Source organism: Gymnoscopelus microlampas, assembly GCF_963454915.1.
Source record: "Gymnoscopelus microlampas genome assembly, chromosome: 23".
Taxonomy (NCBI): Eukaryota; Metazoa; Chordata; class Actinopteri; order Myctophiformes; family Myctophidae; genus Gymnoscopelus; species Gymnoscopelus microlampas.
The window spans coordinates 8,826,543-8,851,660 of NC_139960.1; the positions used below are offsets into that span (position 1 = coordinate 8,826,543).

General features: G+C 43.9%; 1 protein-coding gene across 1 annotated transcript in view; it reads right to left on the minus strand.

The window, feature by feature from the left end:
• Positions 1 to 24,414, minus strand: part of LOC311040087 (plexin-A4-like) — a gene marked incomplete at its 3' end in the record, with an annotated part of 76,542 nt that extends 52,128 nt beyond the window's left edge. The window contains exon 1 of the mRNA XM_084050158.1: positions 23,755 to 24,414. The remainder of the gene's footprint in view (positions 1 to 23,754) is intronic.
• Positions 24,415 to 25,118: the final 704 nt, after the last annotated feature.

Sequence of the window (25,118 nt, forward strand, 5' to 3'; positions counted from 1 at the left end):
TGTCATCACTCTCAAAGAGCCTGCCTTTCCTTCCATGCACGCGGTATACCGCCATAGAGCGCATTAAATAAGCGCACACGCACGCACGCGAGAGCGCACACACACACACACACACACACACACACACACACACACACACACACACACACACACACACACACACACCCCTAGGGGACATACACCTAAGACATCTCGACGGCTATTGCTTTTTTTTGTGTGGGGGGGGGGGGGGGGGGGGGGGGTTTCTCCTTGATATTAATCGTTTTCTGAAGAGTCAGCGATAATGAAATAAAGCTCCTCCCAGTGTCACATCACAGCAGAATGGTGAAAATGGTAAATGGTGCTTTTATCCAAAGCTCTTTACAATGAGCATCACGTTCTCCCATTCATTCACACACACACACACACGTTCACTCACCGAACGGCGGGCGAAACCATGCAAGACACCAACCTGCTCATCACACGGTATCAAAGCTAAATGAAATCCCACGACTGAACATTTTTGTCAGGACAAATTCTAAATCTGCGATTTGTGAAATAGCATGAAAGGAGCCCCTCCCCCCCACCCCACACTAGAGTGCCGTTTCCTAAACAATAGGCTCTATGCACAGCAGCCATATTGGAAAGAAATTGGGCCTCTTCTTACTTCCTTCACAGGTGTTACCAATGATACTAATGAAGGCTCTGTTCCATTCTGGTCAGGGTGCTGATATCGTGCATGTTGGCTCACTGGAAACACTCCATTTTGGTTCCCAAATGGCCCCTTATGGTGGGTGTGTAACTCTGAGAGTGTACAAATGGAACCAAATGGACCCGTAATTATATTTGGTTCCATTTGTACACTCTCTCTCTCAGAGTTATGGGGGTCCTTGAAAATAAGACAACCACTATGCCACACTAAATGGAACAGAGCCTTAATTGCTATCATTGGTAACACCTGCGAAGGAAGTAAGTAAGGGGCCCAATTCATTCCCAATATGGCTGCTGTGCATAGAGCCTATTAGCACAATAAGTAAAATGATGTTTTACTAATATTGTTTACACTGCTGTTCTACAGTATACATACTCCCAACCAGGTCAAGAAATCGCAGACTCAGGCTTTAACCTTTGCTTTTAATGTGAAATATCTGAGACATTAGGGTTTTATGGAAGATATTTCATAAATAACATATTTCACTTCAAAAGCTCTAATCTTAAATTAATAAACAAAAATAGCCTCAATAGATATTAGGCTATTTTCTATGGAATCCAAATGACATGAAATCAGTCGTGGGGCGACTGAGAACTTTAATCCATGTGTCATCGGGAGGCAGTTAGGGGTTAAGTGTCTTGCTCAAGGACACTTTGACACTAACCCGGGATCAATCAAATCAATCAAAACGCGGGAACCTTCTGGTTCCCAAGCGGCCGCTCTACCTCCTGAGCCACTGCCGTCCCTAAAATGTCGCATCGTTAGCACGCGCGCGTGTGTGCGGGGGGAGGGGGGGCAGGCCCTTAAAACTAAGGGCCCTATGTTGCACAACGCCTTACCCCTTATGCTTAAACTTTTTTGGCATTTTTTTACTATTTTGAAAAACATTTCAAAATGTATTTGAACTATTTTTAAATGTTTTTTTTTTTTTAAATGCCAAAAAGTTTAGGCATAATAACTCTTATATTGATTGTTCTAGCTAAGGGTCTTCTCTGTGTCATGGCTGATCGTCCAAACTGTGCTCGAGGCTCTTTAAGACTCAGGGGAAAAAGTTATGAAACTTTCTCTTCACATTCATCTCTGTCGCCTAAACTACCTGTCCTGGGCCTTAACCCCCCACCCCCCACCCCACCCAAAAAGCCTGTGGCATAAACATATCAGAAGTATTTTGGACACATCATCATCATTGCTCTTCTCAATGGCATTTCTTCTCCCCATGGCAGTGGAGCTGACAGACAATCCCACACTGACCCTCCCCCTCCACCTCAATGACCCCCCCCCCCCCCATTCACACACACACACACACACACAGACACAGACACACACACACACACACACACACACACACACACACACACACACACACACACACACACACACACACACACACACACACACACACACACACACACACACACACACACACACAACCAATTCCACTTATCTAGTGCACATCACCACCGATAACTTTGTTGCTACCACTCCAGTCCTGCCTATAAAAGGTCAACCAAGTGCAATAACAGTATTTACCAACTCATATACTGTGTATATTCCTACTTACGCATCAAGAGACATCAATAGACATCTAGACTATATTGTTGTTTAGTTTGTTTATATGCAGTAGTCTAAACCAAAGGCTGAAGGTCAAGGCAGAACGTGTGTGTGTGTGTGTGTGTGTGTGTGTGTGTGTGTGTGTGTGTGTGTGTGTGTGTGTGTGTGTGTGTGTGTGTGTGTGTGTGTGTGTGTGTGTGTGTGTGTGTGTGTGTGTGTGGGGATACATCAGTTCACACCACGATCTATACGTGTCAAACTGTCCCTATGCAAGACACTCAACCCTTAAGCGGTCCCCAAGTGCTGCTGGCCCCTAACGCCCACTGCTCCTAAAGGTAACTCTCCATCAGTCGGTCGGAAGGCGTGAAGAAAAGTTGCTAAATGCACCATGAGAGCCGACACCCGACAGGCGGCTACTGTGATGCTAAAAATAGACCATGGCTTGATGTCTTTTTCAACAACGAAGCCCGCTGCTATCCGACGGTAGAAAGCCTGTTATTAGTGTATCGCACAACACACCACTTCCACTTATCTACTTAGTGTACATCACCGCCCATTAAAATACTTTCGATGCTTCCCTGCAACTTGCGACCCGCAACAGTGTTTTTCAGATTTTCGGCAACGGACACTTTCCAACACTTTACCGCCGCTGACGGCAGTGCGGTGGAGAGCTACCTTAACCCATTAAGACTGGGAACGAATCTGTGTGTCATTTTTAGATTTATTTGGCTATTAAAAAATAGCAGATATACAGTGCAGTGTTATTTTTGAAAATGAAAACGTGGAAATGTGTGCAAATCTTTGAATATAGATGTTTTAAAGGGAACGTGTGTAACTCATATCTTTGGTTCTGGCGATTCTACAAATGTCTTCTAAATCCTACGTTTTTTGGCCGTGGACCCCCATCTCAAAATATTTTGTTCCAGGGACCCCCAGAAGTTGTAACAGAGTTAAATAAGTTCACTTTAAAAATATATATATTCAAAGATTTGTACAAATTTTCACAATTTTTCAAAAATAGCAGATCTACAAGTTCATAGCGCGGCACTCGGTGCCGCGCTATGAGCTTGTATATCTGCTATTTTTGAATAACCAAAGAAATCTTAAAATGACACAGATGCGTTTCCGGTCTTAAAGGATTAACAACTAAGGTGGGTTAAATGCAGAGGACAACTTTCTCATACTTGTATGTGCAAATGTACAGTGACAGAAAAAATACCCCAAAGGAGTGGGATCCATATTATTCTTTATTTATGTATCTACTGTATGTAGTTATGTTTGTATGCATGTCCCCTCAAAGGTAGACCAATCACAGCTCTGGCCGCTATGTGAACCAGGAAGTCCTGGGTGATCATATAGCTGATAATCTATTCAGTGAATCTCACCTTTTGGTGATAGGGTGATTTGATACTAGGCGCTTATAGAGGATGATCACCCTATCACCTAAAAGGCGATAGGGTGATCACCTTTTGGTGAGGGTGATTTGATACTAGGCTTTCATAGTTGGAGGATGATCACCTCATTTGGTAGCACGCAGGGCCCTTAACTATGAACGCCTAGTATCAAATCACCCTATCACCAAAAGGTGATCACCCTATCGCCTTTTAGGCGATAGGGTGATCATCCTCTTTACTATGAGCGCCTAGTATCAAATCACCCTATCACCAAAAGGTGATAGGGTGATCACCTCATTTGGTAGCATGCAGGGGCCTAGTTTACACCAAAAGTATTCTTATGAAGCACACGTGTGGACTTTTGTAGGCAACTCTGATTCTGATAGCAGGATTAAAAAGGTTTCCAGTATTTTTTTCTACCCGCTCTGTCTTCTTCTCTTGTCCTATCTCCCCTGCTGTCCTCTCACCATCTAACCTAGCATCATACATTTCAAACAGACATAATGCATATCGTCGCCGTCGGGCCAAAACCTCTTATCTCCATATTTAAACTTTTCGTGTTTGTACGTACATTTGTGCCCTACTTGATCATACTACAGCGTCACACAAGCCTATTTTGCTAAAATAATTATATTAATAAAAAAAAGAAAAAGCCTTGGCATTATTATCCAAATGCCAATATAACAATCCAACGTTCATAAGTGCATGCGGGGCCAGAGAGCTTTTCACTCAAAACAGAACTCAAAACAGAAGTGGCTCTCGCCTGCTCTCTCAGCCTTTTCCAGGGTTTGTAGTGGTTTTTCGGGAGCGTTGCCTAAATCTCTGTGTCGAATGGAAGTTGAATGGAGAAGGGCTTGAATGGTGGTCCGTGGCTTGGGAGTAAAAGTCTGCCCAGTGTTCAGTATAGTGAAAGGTTGAATGTATCGTGTGGTTGAATTACCAGTGGTGGACAAAGTAGTCAAATGTTTTACTTAAGTAAGAGTATCAATACTGCAGTGTAGAAATACTCTGTTACTAGTAAAAGTCTGGAATTCCAAATGTACTTGTACTAAAAGCACAAAAGTATTGGTATCAAAACGTACTTACAGTACCAAAAGTAGAAGGTACTCATTATGCAGAATGTCCCGTTTCACAAGTTTTCAAATGTGTAAATTGTATAAAAAATCTTTTTTGGACACATCTGCTTCTGCTATTTTCTGAAAATGGTTGAAAAAATCTTGCAAGTGTTTGAAAACGTTTTGGATAATTTTGCAACACAAATCTTCTCTTCTGGGGGGTCCCTGGCACAAAACAAGTTTGAGAACTACTGATTCAGAAGGCCTTTGTAGAATCTGAATGGGCTAGAGTCACATTCAAGTTGACCTTGACCTGAGGCTGCTATCAAATCTTACCAGAACAGTGTGTGCTGTGCCACTCGAAGCCCTCATCGTACCAAAATGAATTACACATTATTACAGATTGCAGGCTCTCTCTGAATAAAACCTTGAACCAGGGAAAAACATAGTTTCAGTTTGGGCGCAGATTTCTGTATCCCCTGTGATGTATTGTAATGTAATGTCATCATGACCTAGACCAGTGGTTCTCAAACTTTTTCATGTCAAGGACCCCCAAATTGACACTTATTAGCCCGCGGACCCCCATTTGAAAAGATAAGCCAGGGACCCCAATAAGAGAAGGTTTTTACGGCTCTCTAGCAGTGATTCTCAATCATTGTAATTTAAGGACCCCCCAGTTTGACATGCATTAGGCTACAGACCCCCATTTAATGGCATTCATACCTCTGGGACCCCAATTCATATTGTAAAATCAATGTTAATTTAACTCTGAGAGTGTACAAATGGAACCAAATGGACCCGTTAGGGTCCATTTGGTTCCATTTGTACACTCTCAGAGTTACAGACTCATAAGGGTCCATTTGGTTCCTGTCCATCATTTAGCTGGGGACCCCCTGGAACCCCCTCAGGTACCCCTGGGGGTCCCCGGACCCCACTTTGAGAACCAACGACCTAGACACTGTGTAGGTGATCTACATTTTGGACTCTCTCTATTCACATACTAATTAAACAGGAATCCTTGCCACTGCAAGAGATACAACTGAGTCGTATATAAGTACTACCTGAGATTTTTTTCGGTTTAATGATAATTTCTGTCATTATCGACGTAGCCTACACACTAAAAACAAACGGTGCTATATAGCACCAAAATCGGTTACTTCGCTCGTAATCATAGGGGAACCGTTTTTGGTGCGTTTTTGGTCTAATGGTGCTAAATAGCACCAGTCTTTAAATCTGCTATACAGTAGCACCTTTGTCAAAGGGCGCTATATAGAACCACAAAGGTGCTATATAGCACGACTAGAGGTGACAAACCAACAAACCAAACTGCTTGTAAATCGCTGGGAATTCAGCGAGTTATTATGATTTTCTTATGCCTTTATGGATAGGACAGTTAGGCTGACAGGAAATGAGGGGAGAGATGGGGAGTGACATGCAGCAAAGGCCGTCAGGATCGAGACTCGAACTCACGACGGGCTGTGAGGCAACATTGAGCCTAGGTGCCTGAATCGCTACGCTAGCAGTCCAGGCATTATGATTTTAATTGTGGAGATACCTGATGAGGCGGTTCTTGCCTCACCGAAGCCGTGCTACTCATACACTGAGTTGCCGGTGCCTGAGATCGAACCCCATGACCTTGTGGTCCAAAGGCGAAAGCTCTACTGGCTGAGCTACCCAGACACGGTGGACAGTACTTCTGATGTCCAATCTCTATTTAAGCCTTTTGCCAACCAGCCGTGCTGTCACTACAAAGCTATATTTTGACGCTGGCGCTGCTGAAACACTGGCGGGATTAGTGTGCATGTCCGATGTGCTACATTTATAGTTGTCCCAGCTGTTCAAAGTCAGTTAAAGCTCTGAGACATAAAATAAAATATTAGTTCACGTTACTTTTTATAAGTTTGTTCCTGCGCCCAGTTATGGATATAACTATACAGTTCTGACCTTAAATGCAAGTGTGTGTGTGTGTGTGTGTGTGTGTGTGTGTGTGTGTGTGTGTGTGTGTGTGTGTGTGTGTGTGTGTGTGTGTGTGTGTGTGTGTGTGTGTGTGTGTGTGTGTGTGCGTGTGTTGGGGATAGAGGTTCTCAGTTGACAAATCAGGTTGCCATGGGAACACAGATAGCTGCGTGGGAGGCAGGGGAGGGACGTTGTGTGTTTTACTATAGTAGAAATATTTAAAAGACCATATCGTCACTGTCGGGCAGAAACCTCGTATCTCCATATTCAAGCTTTTTCTGTTTTTTTTCGTAAATTAACGTCCTACTTGATCACACTACAGCGTCACACAAAAGCATCAAAAGTAGCAGATCTACAAGCTCGAAACGTGGCGCGAAGCGACGGGTTTCGAGCTTGTAGATCTGCTACTTTTGATGTTTTTGAAGTTGAATCCTGAAAAGTTACAGTTTCGGACATATGAGGTTTACACCCGACAGAGACGATATCCATACCGTCTGCCACACATCAATGCCTGCCCGCTGGAGGTCAAAACTACCTGAAGGTATATTTCCTTCAAATGGATCTCAAATGCTACGAATGTTAGATCCAGCTGCAGCAGGTTTTCATGTTTACCTGCTAATCTAGTTAAAGTGCTTTGTAGCACGTTTTCCAAACTCTAAACTAACCTAAAATAAAATGGCTGACCTAACTCAGCAGCCCCCCCAGAAACCTACCTACCAGTGACATCATCAAAGGGGAATCCAAGCAAATCGAGCTTTCTATTCCTGGAAAGTCAGCATGCTATAATGGAAGCAATTGTTCTCGCGTTAATAAAAGATAAAATCTTGTTTGAAAAAAACAAAAAACTTCCAAACGATGATGTCACTGGTAGGCAGGTTTCTGTAGTGTCCACGGCGCTCCTATGCGACACAGACATAGTAGACGTAATGGTACCATATTATTATGAGCATTAGTCAGGAGCAATTACATGAAGATAGGTTGAAAATGGGTGAAGTCATCCTTGTGACCACCTAGCCTGTCATTTGCTCACCTGGGTTCACAACATTTACTTAAATTGTCCTGTATGGACTTGAAAGTGAAATTTCAAATGGATCTCGGCTTCCAACGAGAAGAAACAAAGAGAGATGATGACACGTTATGTGTCAAAGTTCAAGGATTACATTTTGTCCTCTTGCTCTCCTAATATTTGTTGAGTAAACAAGCAGCAGGATATGATTAGCAATGATTCACCATCCTGGGAATAGAGAGAGGGTGAAGGTTCGAGAGACGAGTCTCGACTGGAAGAACAACTAAACACACTCATTCAAGAGCCAACGACCTTAACCCATTCAATGTGTCTTTTTTTTTTGTTGCTATAACCATTATTCTATATTCTGGGCTATTAAAAAAATGCGGATATACAAGCTCATAGCGCGGCAGTGCCACACTATCTGCTATTTTCTATTTTTATCGTGAAATTTGTTAAAAACAGTTATCTTAATTCAAATCTTTGCTTCTGGTGATTCTACAAATGTGTTCTAAATCCTTTTTTTTTTTTTACTTATTTTGCTGTAATATCAGTGGTTCTCAAACTTTTTTCATGTCAAGGACCACCCGAAATGATATGTATTTGTCTGCGGACCCCCATCTCTTCCAGGGAGCCCCCCCCCCCAAGATTTGCACAATTTTTCATAACTAAATCTTTAAATGACAGATGCATTCCCGGATTGAATGGGTTAAATGCTTAAAGTTTAATCCAGTGTTTTACAAAACCTGTTCTGGTTCAGGGTCCATGTAATTTAGATATGTTTATGTAGACAGATGCCAGGTTCATTAGTAGACCTGGCATCCTATAGTGTGTATAATTTCAATGTACAGATTATAATTTGATGTTATACAGTTCAGACTGATGATAGGTTCTTGGTTTACATATGATCCTAGATTACTGTTTCTATGCATTTGATGTATTACCTCGTGCTTACTGTGAATCACTCTGGATTAACCCATTAAGACGGGGAAAGTGTCATTTTTAGATTTCTTTGGCTATTCAAAAATAGCAGATCTACAAGCTCATAGCGCGGCACTGCTATTTTTGAAAAATCGTGAAGAATTGTGCATATCTTTGAATATATACAGTATATATATATATTTGTAACTAAGCAAAAACTTGAGTTAAAACATTTTGTTTAAAAAAACATACATGTTCAAAGATTTGCACAAGATTTTTCTAAAATATCCAAAGAAATCTTAAAATGACACAGATGCGTTACCGGGTTGCTAAATGCCTAAATTGTAAATCGGCCCAATCGCAAAAGCATCTGCGGTCCACCCATCTGATCACTTGTCTGGGTGAGACCTGACCTTTGACACCATCTAAAATGCTGGGCACCAGCTTCGAATGCTATCAATGCATTGAATGGGAGATTATCACGTTTTATCAGACCATTTAATGGGCGAGTAGGCAACGAGTAGGCGATATACTGACCTACCCGTGATGTATCAGACCATTCATTGGGTGTAATCAGGAGCTACTGACCTACTTGGAGGCAGAGCAGTCCCCACAACATGATTTACCATTCTGTGCCTATCGCTACATAACTCCAACGGCGCTGAGTAGGCTCAAGCGAACGTCACAACCTTCGGGACGGCAACTCGCTCGCTGTAGCTCCCTCACTGTGAGTCCCTCACGTGGTTCCAGTTCGCTTGAGACTGCGCGCCTCCGTCATGGTCCAAAACAAAAACCAAAACTGAACTTTTTAAGTCATCTCCGTCGGTAGGTCAGTATGTGTTGATAACACCCAATGAATGGTCTGATAATTCGCGGTTGGGTGAGTATGTGGGCTACTTCGCCCATTCAATGGCCTGATAAAACGTCATAATGTCCCATTCAATGCATTGATAGCATCCGAATGGGGTGGGTTGGGAACCGTCGCTTGGATTAATCAAAAGTGATTGAAAATCAATACCCCGGGAAATTGTGAGGACGATTAGCATATAAATACACGGATAAACACTTCAGTTCTATTCCAGGAGAGAGCAGAATGAAAATGTTACAAAAAAACATTCTCGCCAGCACTTTGGCAAGCGTCTGGACGCTGGCGACGAGTCAACGAGGCAAAACACTCTATTATTCATGAACACACCAACCTTTCCAAGTCTCCAACCAAACCAAAACACACACATTGTTCCCCAAAAAGGAAAAATCCCAAAATCTCTCACTTCTCACACCAGAGAAGGACATGGAAATGTCTCTGTGTAAAAAGCAGTGGTGGGAAATGTATTCACATATAAGTAAAAGTATCAATACTGCAATATACAGTAGAAATAGTCTGTTTCAGGTAAAAGTCCGGAATTCAAAATGTACTGTAAAAGTACAAAAGTATTGGCATCAAAATGTACTTAAAGTACCAAAAGTAAAAGTACTCACTATGCAAAATGTCCCATTTCAAGTTCTCAAACGTAAACAAATATTTTGCAAATAGCAGATCTACAAGCTCACAATGTGTCGCGATTTGTGAGCTTGTCGATCGGCTATTTTCAAAAGGCCGAAATGTATATTTCATTTTATATATTATATTAAGTGGTTAATGTATGTTTTGTAATAATAATCAAAATCCACAAAGTAAATAATAACTAAAGTTTTTAAATAACTGTAGTGGAGTAAAAGTACAGATGAGATGTAGAGGAGTAGAAGTAGAAGTATTGAAAACTGGAAATACTCCAGCAAAGTAAAAAATACCTCAAAATTGTCCTTAAGTACAGTACTTGAGTAAATACACTTAGTTACTTTACACCACTGGTAAAAAGCCTTGTTAACCACTTATAAACCCCATATGCTTGAGCAGCGTAGTGCCTCCGGGCTCTGTATACTATAGTGTCTTTTCTGTTTTCTGTTATAGTGTCACACCCCACAATACGGGGGGTTTAAGTTTAAGGTTTAAGTGGTTAATTCTGCCTGTGACATCCTCAGCTTTTGTGCTGCTCGACTGTGATATGTCCTGAGGGGGAGATGAGAGGTTGAGTGTGTGCGTGTGCGTGTGCGTGCGTGCGTGTGTGTGTGTGTGTGTGTGTGTGTGTGTGTGTGTGTGTGTGTGAGAGACACACCCCCTTCACTTGTGTGTGTTTTTTCAGGAGGATGAAAGAGAAGTAAGAAATCATTATCCTTCCCCTGGCACTATACTAGTAATGCTGCCTTCACACTAGCGACGACAAAACTACAATACGGCCAAGCGTGACCAAATACGATGGCTGTGTCGAGTCGCCGCTCAAGTGTTGCTCAAGTAGACACAGTGCGTCAATGTGAACTCATTTACATAATGTCAAATGAGCAAGAAACCTCTCAAAATGCATTTAGTTCGGCGGATTCTTAAGCTCCATCCCAGAACACACCTTCACCCTGCTCAGTGGCTCAGAGTAGAGGACATGGCATCACATAATAACGTGTATGCTCCACAGGACGACTGAAAACAAGGTGGTAGGCCTATACCCATCTATTCGATACGGTTTTTACCGTTGGCGACGTGATTTACCATGCAGATAAAACATCTGCATGGAAAGGAATCATTTTCATCAGCGCCGTTCAAGTTGCATACCGATAGTGACAGAATCGTAAATCATCATGTCCCCCTGTCAGCAGTGGTGTAAAGTAACTAAGTACATTTACTGAAATACTGTACTATTTTGAGGAATCTTTGCCTTACATGAGTATTTCAAATTTTCAGTACTTTCAATTCTACTCCACTGCATCTCAGAGGCAAATATTGTACTTTTACTCCACTACAATTATTTGAAAACTTTAGTTACCAGTTACTTTGCAGATATAAATTATTACATTATAAAACATACATTAACCACTTTAGCCTTATTTTATACCTCGGCTTTTTGAAAATAGCCGATCTACAAGCTCACAACGCGTCGCGATGCGACGCGTTGTGAGCTTGTAGATCGGCTATTTTCAAACATTTTAGTACTTTTACTTTTGGTACTTTAAGTTAATTTTGATACTAATACTTTTGCATGCTACGTAGCGGGTACTTTTGCATGCTACTTTAGCATGCTACGTAGCGGGTACCCCCGAAACACCCATGTCAAATAGTGCCGTCCCCTGCCGTCACTTGTTTGACGGCAGGGGTGTGACAACGCGTTGGTATCACTGGTTCACTGAGGAGAGAGGAAGACCCTCTTGATATTGAAGACGTGACCCCACGACTCATTGTACCTAACCTGTGTTTCTAGCTTAATGTCCCCACAGGAATCAATAAAGGTACACTGCCTGTCTGTCTACCGACCTCCCCACCTATCCATGATGTGAATAGAAGGCCTGTCTGTCTGTCTGTCTGTCTGTCTGTCTGTCTGTCTGTCTGTCTGTCTGTCTGTCTGTCTGTCTGTCTGTCTGTCTGCCTGCCTGCCTGCCTGCCTGCCTGCCTGCCTGCCTGCCTGCCTGCCTGCCTGCCTGCCTGTCTGTCTGTCTGTCTGTCTGTCTGTCTGTCTGTCTGTCTGTCTGTCTGTCTGTCTGTCTGTCTGTCTGTCTGTCTGTCTGTCTGTTCGAGGAGGAGGGTGACTTTCAGAACATTCCAGACAGCTGGCATGAGGAGCGTGAAGGATTTTATTGATAAAGACTGTCGCTGTCGAGTACTTGCTCAATAATATGCACTAATAACACAGGAGGCGTGTGTGTGTGTGTGTGTGTGTGTGTGTGTGTGTGTGTGTGTGTGTGTGTGTGTGTGTGTGTGTGTGTGTGTGTGTGTGTGTGTGTGTGTGTGTGTGTGTGTGTGTGTGTGTGTGTGTGTGTTGGGGGGGGACTGTATTTAAGCATGCATACACACGCTTCTTCAAAACAGTCTGAATGAAAAAAGAATTAGGGGCTTAATCCTTGTGCAGACTTCAGCAAGAGGAAATGGAAGAAAAGATTGAGAGAGAGAGAGAGAGAGAGAGAGAGAGAGAGAGAGAGAGAGAGAGAGAGAGAGAGAGAGAGAGAGAGTGAGATCGTCTTTGCAATTTTCACGTCATTTCATGCATCTCCAACAAAACTAATTTATTGCTCGTCATGCTCAGCTTGGCACACAGAAAAATAAGAGCCTGCATGCAGTCAGTGCATCAAAGAGAGCCGTTTATGTATTACTGTTTACACACATACCACTGACTTATATATCCATGGATTAAAGCAAAATAAATTCTTTCTTATGGCCAAGTCCTAATTAGCGATTTGTGAAACAATATGACTTTTTCTGACTTATAAAGTATTCTATCAATCAAAAATCTTTATCAAAGGTCATTCCAATGTCAAACATTCCAGTAGCTTCTGTTGACACACTGACTGACGCTCGCCCGCCCGCGCGCGCGCGCACACACGCACACACGCACACACACACACACACACACACACACACACACACACACACACACACACACACACACACACACACACACACACACACACACACACACACACACACACACACACACACACACACACACACACACACACACACACAGATGGTTTTCTGGCAGGAGACAGAAGAACCGCAGGCAGGAGAGCAGCCTAGACACAGTGGTGGAAGGAGTACTCACATGTTTTACTTAAGTAAAAGTATCAATACTACAATGCTGAGATACTCTGTCACAAGTGCAAGTCTGGTATTCAGAATTTAGTAAAAGTTTGAGCAAAAGTACAAAATGATTGGCATCAAAATGTACTTAAAGTACCTAAAGTAAAAGTACTCATTATGCAGAGATCTTCCATTACATGTTTTCAAAATGTACACAATCATTTGAAAATCTACAAGCTCACAACGCATCGCGATGCGACGCGCTGTGAGCTTGTAGATATGCTATGTTCAAATAGCCTAAGTCTATATAGGACTGAAGTGGCTAATGTATGTTTTGTAATAATGAAAATACTCCAGTGAAGTAAAAACCTCAAAATTAAAGTATGCCTCACAATTGCACTTAAGTACAGTACTTGAGTACATGTACTTAGTTGCTTTCCACCAGTGCACATGAACAACAGACAGACGAGGGCTGAGAGAGAGAGGAGATGAAAAGGTAATGTGAGAGAGAAGGAAAAAAGCGAGAGGGTGAAAATAGAAGTGTTGAGACAAGAGTGTGATGTATGGTACGAACATGTTCTGGCCTTCATTACGGAGACACGTGACTCCTCTAATAGGACTTCTGGCTGCCAAGATGAAAAAAGACATTACTTGTGAAGAGAAAGTGTGTTTTTTTTTTTTTTTTGCATGCACGGCGCGCACACAAGCGCACACGCGTGCGCGTGCACGCTCGTATTACTGTACTTGTGAGGACTTCAACGTTTTAGGAAGGCAATTTTATAAATGCTATTTTTACTTTATGTTTGCCACGTTGAGTGTATTTTTTTTTTGGGCACATCGTGAAGATGCGTTGCCATGCCAAGTCCTAATATGTGGTTTGTCAAACAGCGTGAAAGGAGCCCCCCCCCCCCCCCCCCCCCCCCCCCCCACACACACACACACACACACACACACACACACACACACACACACACACACACACACACACACACACACACACACACACACACACACACACACACACACACACACACACACACACACACACACACACACACTAGCACTGTGTTTCATAAACAATTAGCACAATATGTAGAATTAGTAATGTAATGTATTATATGGCTGCTTATATCTACCCTTTATATTATACCATCACTTATAATACTTATACGGTACATTATGATATTTGACTGCTTGTGAGAGCCTCAATGTCTCCTCTAGGCCATTGGTTCTCAAAGTGGGGTCCGGGGACCCCCAGGGGTCCTTGAGGGAGTTCCAGGGGGTCCCCAGCTAAATGATAGATTAGGCACCAAATGGACCCTTATGGGTGTGTAACTCTGAGAGCGTACAAATGGACCCGTTAGGGTCCAAATGGACCCTAACGGGTCCATTTGGTTCCATTTGTACACTCTCAGAGTTAAATTGACATAGATTTTACAATATAAATTGCGGTCCAAGTGATAGAAATGCCATTAAATGGGGATCTGTAGCCCTAATGCATGTCAAACTGGGGGTCCTTGAAATGAAAATGGTTGAGAATCACTGCTAGAGACGTAAAAAAAATCTTCTCTTATGGGGGTCCCTGGCATATCTTTTGAAATGGGGGTCCGCGGGCTAATAAGTGTCAATTTGGGGGTCCTTGACATGAAAAAGTTTGAGAACCACTGCTCTAGGCCTAATAGCTATATTGTTTTGGTACAGTTTGTCCTTCAGGCGGCTAAAATATAACTATGATCTCTGCCCTGTGCTCGAGGCAGAACTACTGTACCACTGACATGAGAGAATGTACTTCTGACCATGATATCATGTAACATAAAGCATAATCATCACCACCTAGAATATTGTCACGACTCCTATGTGCCTCATCGATTGCTGATTGATCCAGAATTCCACGCCAGTAGCCATACGGCCAACCCGTTGAAGAAATTGCAGATTGCTGCTAAAGTCGACCCTTACCAGCAGTGACAGAAAAGGATAGTCATTTTGTATTTTTTTTTTAAATGCCTAGACGCCAGAGGGCTTTGCTTTTATGAAATATCTGCGATCATTTGGATTTTCTGGACGGTCGAACATGCTGAACACTTCAAATACTCTTTAATCTTAAAACAACGAATAACCCAAAAACAGGATATCTACAAGGCTACAACACGTCGCAGCCTATGTTTGGTTCATGGCATAGACGACATGCTGACTTCTATGGAATCCAAACGACTTAAATCAGTTGTGGAGACTGAGAACTTCAAATCCATGAAAATGGTCCTCACAATGTGTAATTCTCAAATTCTACTATACTTGTGGGGACATTTGGCCCTCACAAGTATAGTACGTAAGTACACACACACACACACACACACACACACACACACACACACACACACACACACATCTTCTCTTGAACGCATCATACGCATGCTGAGCAAACCAATTCTGGAGGAAGAACAAAGGTTCTCATTAACTCGGGGCTGCTGTGACGCGTATTGATTTCTTGCCGTAAGAATTCAATGCCGTCTATTGTTTTGAGAGATCCTCGCTTCAGATGATAAGCCCCCCCCCCCCCCCCACCCCCCGAACACCCCTTCCCCACCCCACCCCGTCATCATCGCGACGCACATCAATATGCAGCTCCGTGGCGCGTATCAAAGGGTTAATTACATGCTTGTAAGCAATTACTATCTTATTGTAGCGCGAAACGCCCCTCCTTTAAATTGGAGTCGGGATCAAAGCCCCCCAGAAGCCCATCAGTCACTGATATCATCTCCCCGCGTTGTAGTGTCAACTCCAAACATGACAGGACTTAGACCCTCCAGTCTCATGTATTCACGCAACCACACTCGAACCCTAGCGACCCCGTTCTGGTGATGAGCGTTCGGCAAAGAATGGCAGATATACGAGCTCAGGACGTGTCGCAACACAACGCGCTGTGAGCTTGTAGCTCGGCTAATTTCGGTGAGGAGGTTTGGTGAAGTAGAGCAGTGGTTCTCGACCTTTTCAGCCCGCGGGCCCCCCAAAATAATCATATTTATCCACCACCCTGACAAGCACTTGGAATTGCAGGAATTGAGGCATTACATTTAGTGTGACTCGGTTCCACAGATAAGCATGTGAAAATAACCGATCAGCTTGCAGATCGGCTATTTTCAAAATATCTTTCTTACATTATATGACAGTTTGGTCAATGTTTGACCATTTTCTACAGTATAGTTTGTTGATTACTTTTGATGCAGTAATGTTTTTTTCCTTTTCCCCCTTTTTTGAGGTGTTGAAAAGGTGTTAAAAGTCCTTAAATTGTCATCTGGGGACCCCCCTCTCAAAATCGGGTCCCGACCCACAGGTTGAGAACCACTGGCATATAGAGGGAAGTACTAGCAGACCTAGTACAGAACCCTGGGGGACCCCGGTCATGCCCTATTATAGACGTACAGTCGATGTATCGCAAGTTACACAACGTACAGAGCCAGCTCAGGTCCATCTCACTAAAAGTCTAGACTCTAGAGCGTTTAAGCGGTTCTTTGACACACTAACACTACAGGTGCAAAATCTACAAACACAACGAACAACACAATGATGCTGCGCTAAGATCGGCTATTTTCGGCTTAGATATTTTGTGCTGTGCGCAAACAGGAGAGGGTCAAGTAAGAATAGGGTTTAAAAGGCCTACTAATAATAATAATAACATCAACATGAAGAAGAAATTCCATTTCATATTATCCCCCCAGGGCATTTCTGACTGTGTCCCAAACTATGGGAAAAAACACAATAACACTGTCTGTCCGTTATAGTAGCAGGGAGAACAGTTGGTGACAGATGATTGGCCATCATCAATGTGGTGTCTGGTGGCAGGAAGGGAGGGGGGGCATAATTGGACACCCGCCCGTGTCTGCTAGTCCCCTTCCAGCCCGAGGGTGTGTGCGTGTGTGCGTGTGTGCGTGTGTGTGTGTGTGTGTGTGTGTGTGTGTGTGTGATCAAGCAGGGGACATTGCACCCAGGGAGAGAGAGAGAGAGAACAAACAGAGAGCTCCATTCAGGTTCCATGTACAGACGCATCATTCAGCCTGACATGACGACGCGTCTCAGAGACCCGCACGTAGCAGCTTGCTAGTCAGTGCGCGTGCAAGCACACCACACACACACACACACACACACACGCACACACACACACGCACGCGCACGCGCACACGCACACGCACATGCACACTTTATTCAAAGCATGTGCCCAGTCCACACATACACATGGATTAAAGCAAAATAAAATCTCACGACTTAAAATGTTTGCATGGGCAAGTACTAATGTGCGATTTGTGAAACAGTATGAAAGGAAACCCCCCACCCCCCCCCACACACACTAGTGTTGTTTCCAAAACAATGAACACACAATATGTAAAATGATGATGTTTTAGTAATATTGTTCCTGCTGTTCTACTAACTCCAGGTGAAGAGATCAACACATTGAGGCTTTAACCTTTTGCTTTTAAATGAAATATCCCAGACTATTAAGATGTCGTGGAAGATGTTTCTGAAACATATTGCTAATTTGACCACTTCAAATGCTCCAATCTTGAAGTAATAACCAAAAATAGCGACATGTTCTCAATGCGTCTGTGGCGTAGATCGGCTATTTGAGCCATCTTTGAACATTAATAAAAAATGTGCACGTATATATATATGCCATATGATATTACGATATCCAATGTATCCAAAACGATACACACACACACACACACACACACACACACACACACACACACACACACACACACACACACACACACACACACACACACACACACACACACACACACACACACACTTCCGCTGAGGCCACTACCAGACAATAGACATTCATATCACTACAACGAATCCATAACCCTCCATCCCCCCCCCCCCCTCCTTGATTTGTATTCATTCACAATTCCTCTCATTGATGGGGTCACGTTGCATAGGGTTTTGCAGCGTAGCGTATTCTTCTCTCTCCTCAGCAGCATCAACAGCAGCAGCACACCCAGCCAGCCAAACGTAATAATAAATGTGCACTGCCAAGGTTGGAGTGAGAGTTTATCCATTAGCCAGCCATAATATTGACAAGGCCACGCACTCCCCGGCTCCAAACTGCAAGCTCTCGTATCGCCCAAACAGACAGGAAGGAAGTATGTCAATGAGAAGGGTGCTAGAACAGTATGTCAATGAGAAGGGTGCTAGAACAGTATGTCAATGAGAAGGGTGCTAGAACAGGACCCATAAACACTGTGCTGTTCCAAGTTCTACTACTACTGCAGGACAGCCTTGATGGACGGACAGCACAGAGGGAGAGTGGTGTAAAGTAACTAAGTACATGTACTCAAGTACTGTACTCGAGTACAATGTTGAGGTATTTTTACTTTACTGGAGTATTTCCAGTTGTCAGTAGGCAAATGTTTCTTCTACTCCACTACATCTCAGAGGCAAATATTGTACTTTTAGTCGACTACAATTATTTGAAAACTTTAGTTGCCAGTTACTTTGTAGATTTGTATTGTTATTACAAAACATTACATTAACCACTTCAGCCCTACATATATTTCAGCCATTTGAAAATGGCCGATCTACAAGCTCACAATGCGTAACGATGCGACGCATTGTGAGCTTGTAGATCTGCTATTTTCAAAAGATTCCTTTTTTTTTTTTTTTTACGATTACAGGATTTCTACATTGCAGTATTGATACTTTTACTTAAGTAAAACATTTGAGTACTTTTTCCACCACTGCCGAGGGAGAGATGGAGGGAGGGAGAGACAGAGAGAGAGCGAGAGAGACGGAGAGGTTAGCAGACTAAACACACACACACAGCACTGAACTGGATTGAGGCGAGACAAAAGGGAAAGGATCAGATTATCAAAGAAGTGCGCCGGGATTCAATGTTTTCCCCCTCGAGACATGCGACAGAGGGGAGCACACACACGCACGCACGCACGCGCACACACACACACACACACACACACAACACACAACACACAACACACACACACACACACACACACACACACACACACACACACACACACACACACACACACACACAGAGAGAGAGAGAACACTTCAACACATAAAGACAAGGAGAATCCAACACTGACAACATATTCTAGGATTCCAGTCAGCCAGGCACAGCGAGACGGGCATCAGCCCAAGCAGGGTATCATGGACCCACCTGCCAGTAACCCAGCAGGTGAGAAACCTTGCCACCCCCCCCACCACCATCGACCCGACTGCCAGCTGCTCCACTTTATACCTTACCATCCCTGCACACATTTGCATACAAACAAACAAATGGTCGGTGTCGGGGCAGAAAAAACTCTTATCTCCATATTCACAACTTTTCGTGTTTTTTTCGTAAATTAACGCCCTTACTTTGATCATTCTACAGCGTCACACAGAAGTGAGCTTGTAGATCTGCTACTTTTGATACTTTTTGGATTTTTTCAGTTTTTTGGACATATGAGCTTTTTCCACCCGACAGAGACGATAATTATGTGACGTCTAATAGAAACATTCATTGCCAATATTAGTGTGCTTTGATATGTGTCTGTAGGTGCATAATAAACCATGTAGGTGCATAAATATCAGATCTGTTGACGGCCAACATAACGCCACAGCGTGTTAACTGTTCAAGCCAATTAACCATTGATGTCAGTGGGAGAAGCGGTATTGTCTAAGTATAGGCTGCACACACACTGCACTGACTGGCTGCACTACAAAGACCGCTGCTCTGAACAGGTGCACTGCGTACGCACGCACACCACACACACACACACACACACACACACACACACACACACACACACACACACACACACACACACACACACACACACACACACACACACACACACACACACACACACACACACACACACACACCAGTGTATGCACACTAAACTCTACACACCAGTGAGTGCATACACACTGGCACACACACACACACACACACACACACACACACACACACACACACACACACACACACACACACACACACACACACACACACACACACACACACACACACACACACACACACACACACACACACACACACACAGATCAGTGCACATACTGCAACACACACACACACACACACACACACACACACACACACACACACACACACACACACACACACACACACACACACACACACACACACACACACACACACACACACACACACACACACACACACACACACACACGCACGCACCAGTGCATGCACCAGTGCATACACCTTGCAATACACAGACCAATGCATATACAATACACTGCACTACACAGACCACCAGTGCGTGCACACACACTGCAATTACACAGACCAATGCATACATACCGCACTACCCCTTGTGGTTTCTTTACAAGAAAGCACACAGGCCTCCCTTTTTGGCACACACACACACACACACACACACACACACACACACACACACACACACACACACACACACACACACACACACACACACACACACACACACACACACACACACACAGTAATTATTATGGCTATAAGGTGCATTAACACTTAGCATGAAACACACATCATTGGTGTAGATTGCGTATACGGCGTGATATCCCATACGCTTTAGTTGGGGGGTGCATACTGAATTGATGCATTGAGGCTGGGCTGCAGGTGGATGGAGGGGGGGGGGGGGGGTGGGAGGGAGACAGAGAGGGAGGGAGGGGGGGCTCACAGCGTGCAGCAGTGTGACTGCATGCCGTACTACAGCTCTGCATTTTGTATATATAGGCTGAAGCAGCTGCTTTCTGTGAACCAGTGAGGGAGGGAAGGAGAGAAGAGGGAAGGAGGGAGGGAAGGAGGGGCGAGCACGAGAGAGAGAGAGAGAGAGAGTGAGAGGGAGAGCGAGAGCAAGGGAGCGGAAAGAGTGAGTGTGTGAAGCCGCATTTGGGAGTCAAGGAGCTGTACATGGCACTACACCGCAGCACTACAACACAGAGCTGTCGCACCACTCAGTGCTTTGGCCCAGAGCACAGCTAACATCCATTTATACATCAACACTCCACCCGGCCCTTCCCTTATATATATACACCACAGTGGTTCTCAACCTTTTCATGCCGTGACTGACCCCCCCCCCCAAATAATCATCTTTGAACTGGGGACACCCCCCAAAATAATCATATTTGAACTGGGGACACCCCCTAACATAATCATATTTGAACTGGGGACCCCCCCAACCCGACAAGCACTTAAAATTGGAGGAGTTGAGTATACATTTAGATTGACATGGGTTCCATGGATAAATAGTGAAAATAGCTGATCTACAAAGCTCACAATGCCTCGCGTTGAGCCTAAGTGTTTTAAACCGTTGCTCATTTTGCCGGGGGACCACCCCAGGAACCCCCTCAACTAAGGACCCCCCTGGGGGGACCCCCCCACCCCCCCCCCACTTTTTGAGAACCAGCACCTTACGAGTCAATTTAGTAGCTACGCTATAATAGACGACATGACACACACTGGTAAAGTGTTGACATACAGGGAATGTGAAAGCAGCAAAAAGGATGGATCAGGAAAGAGGGGTTATAAATCAATAGAGTGAACTCTATGGTACAATAGAAATACATTACAGAACATAGTGGGTCATTGTGTCATTGGCATTTCCTCACAAATGTGTTTCTCTGCCGATCACCGTTGAGACCAAAGTGACCAAGATAGAGCATCTCTTATTGTTGCCATTGTACTGGTGCAGATGATGAAGGTCTGGGGGACTCTGACTGTAGCCTATAGCCTACGACGTACAAGGACAATGAATGTGTCCAAATAATGTCGCCTTACATTAAGTTGTCTTGGTTATACGTATGTGTTTTCACGTCAATGGTGATCATTTTACTTGACAAGAGTTGAATAAGATTAGTATAATAGTAATGTTTGTCAAAAAAAATAAAGTCCATATACTGAATCATTGTATGGGAGAAAAATCATATTTCACACAAATTTAGGCTACTATACTATATGAAGTTATTTGCTCACAAAAAAGGATTTTCACACTAAGAAGTGCACAGTCCCCATAGCTATTAACAAAACCCTGCATGTTGCCAGACACCTAATATTTTCCTATTTTGAAAAATATATATATATATATTTAAAAAAGCCCTGGATTTAAGAGAAACCCATATAATAGCATCATAACCATATAGTTATAGCCAAGCGTTATAATCAGAGCTCAAGTTCAAAAAGCTCCAGACAGTCCAGGGTTGACCAGCGGCCAGCCACAGCCAGAGACCCCCACCATAAAGCATGGAACTACGGGGAGGAGAGGCGAGGTGCCATCTAAGGTTACGGTTCATTTTACCACGAGTCCCACTCTAGTCTACACTAGTACAACCTCAACAATCTGTACAACAAAACCAGCATAATTACCCTGCCTGCTCTGTTCATGCTTGCGTCTATAAGTTGTGATTAATAAGAAAACATGATCAGCTCCACAATAAAGAGCCTGTCAAGTAGTTTGAGCCATTATGCGGGTGTTATAAATGTCCAATTCTGCCCGAAGGCCATAGGCCAGTCTTATACCTCTCCTTAGCCTTGGATCAAGACGAGACTAGCATAGATGTATTTTGATCCAGTCTCACTTTTGCTTAAAGCAAATTTCAAGGACCCCCATAACTCTGAGAGCGTACAAATGGAACCAAATGGACCCCATTGGGTTCCATCTATACATGAGGCCACTGAGAGATCATCTTTAGAACGTGTTCTTTCTTTGGGGGGAGATTTATCTTGGAAAAGGTTTTAATTCAAAGCCCCACTGATGGGCGCAGAGAGAGATAGAGATAGAGGAGAGGTGCGTCCGTTGGGCTGGGATCCTTATTTTTAGGATTTTAACGGTCTGATTCCTTAACAGTTCCCTTTGAACGATTCCCAATAAATTCATACACCTCACTGGTTCTTAACAGTGAGCCAGGGTTCCAAATGGACCCTTAAATAAGGTGTGTATGATAGCCTAACTCTGAGAGTGTACAAATGGAACCAAATGGACCCGTACGGGTCCATTTGGTTCCATTTGTACACTCTCAGAGTTATGGGTGGTTGGTGGTCCTTGAAATTAGAGAAACCAGATCCGAAAGATCCCGGTTCACTCCGATCCGAAAGATCCCGGTGGATCCTAGCCCCAGTAGTACCGTGGTGGTGCAGAGCCGTTACGACAGAACAGGTGCAACCAACCACCGAACACGCCTCCCCATTCTATTCACCTGGGCTGGATTCACTACAGCTCACTTGCTGCAGTGGATCCCGCGGATCTGTTCCATTATAATATCCTACCACCTATAACCAACCCCCCCAAAAAATAAACACCTCAAACATAAAAGTGTCCAATCTGTATAACGGATGGATCCCCGCTGTGATCTATGTGGATCTAACGGGTCCTCTTACCTGGTTGGATCCACTCACCGCTGCTGCAGTGTGGATCCAACGATCTGTTCCATATACACCCTGACCCAAATGACACCCCTCCTAAAAAAAAAACACCTCAAACATACAAAGTGATCTGGTGGCGATCCGCCACGCTGTGATCTATGGATCCCCCCCGTCCTCTCCTTACCTGTGAATCTAACGGCAGGATCTCTGGATCACTCCAACAGCTGCAGTCCAGGCTGCATCGACACTGCGGCTAGAATAAGAGGCACGCGTTTCAGAGGCACCACAAAAAAAAAGAAGATCCCCAACAACTCCTTTATAGGTTTGGTTTAAGAGCTACTCCCCAAAAAATAGTAGGATGCGAAAACGCGTGATAAACGCGCAATAACCCCAAAAAATGATATATTATAATCCAAGCGATCTTGTCAGGGAAGAAACACCATGCAGTTGCACCGTCGGGGCTGCATGGGGGTCCACTTGGTTCTTAAATAAATCCCCCCGTTTTAGTTCTTGAATGACGGATCCTGTTGGAAATAGAAATAGCAGCAGTTAGACTCCCATCACCGTCCGATGATCAGCGGGACCCTTTGGAGCAACTATGCCGCTCCGAGCGCTCTGAGACCCGGCTTCACACTATAGTCACAGCGGCACCTATAGTCCTCCATCCATACATCCCATCATCCCAGGCCGGGGGTCCGGGGAAAAAGACGCACTTCTTGGGGGTCTGTTAAAATGTGAATGCACGGGCTGTAAAGGAAGGATTCCGCAGGAGGCTCTGGCTGTGCGTTGCGTGTGTGTGCGTGTGTGCATGTGTGTGTGAGTGTGTGTGCGGTGCTGCTGGTGATGCGACTCGGTGCGGCGCTCCTGCTGTACTGAACTGACAGAGTGAGGCGGTGTGTGAGGTGCTGCGGCGAGAGAGAGAGAGAGAGAGAAAGAGAGAGAGAGGGGAGAGAGAGAGGGGGGGGGGGAAATGAGGGGAGAGAGTGAGAACACAGATTTGAATTGAGAGAGAGAGAGAGAGAGAGAGAGAGAGAACACACAGAGATTTGGAGAGAGAGAGAGAGAGAACACAGAGATTTGGAGAGAGAGAGAGAGAGAGAGAGAGAGAGAGAGAGAGAGAGAGAGAGAGAGAGAGAGAGAGAGAGAGACTTTGCGTTCCGCAGTTGGATACCTACTGGGGCAGTCAGGGATGGAGGGCTATTTAGACTTTCCAGAAAAACGAGGAATGAAATTTGCAGGAGTTTTATGTGATTTTATGCTGTGAAATTGCGGGAAGTTGCAAAATATGCAGAGTTACGAAATATGCGGAAAGTTGCGAAATCTGTGAAATATGCGAAAAGTTGCGGGATCTGTGAAATATGCGAAAAGTTGCGAAATATGTGGAAAGTTGCGTAATATGCGAGAAAAAAAATCCTAAATGCGCAGAAAGTTGTGAAAAGTTGCGAAAAATTAGACATATGCTAAAAGTTCCGAATTATGCGAAAAAATGCAAAACGTTGCGAAATACCCAAAAGGTTATGCGGGAAGTTTGTGTGGAAAAATATGATT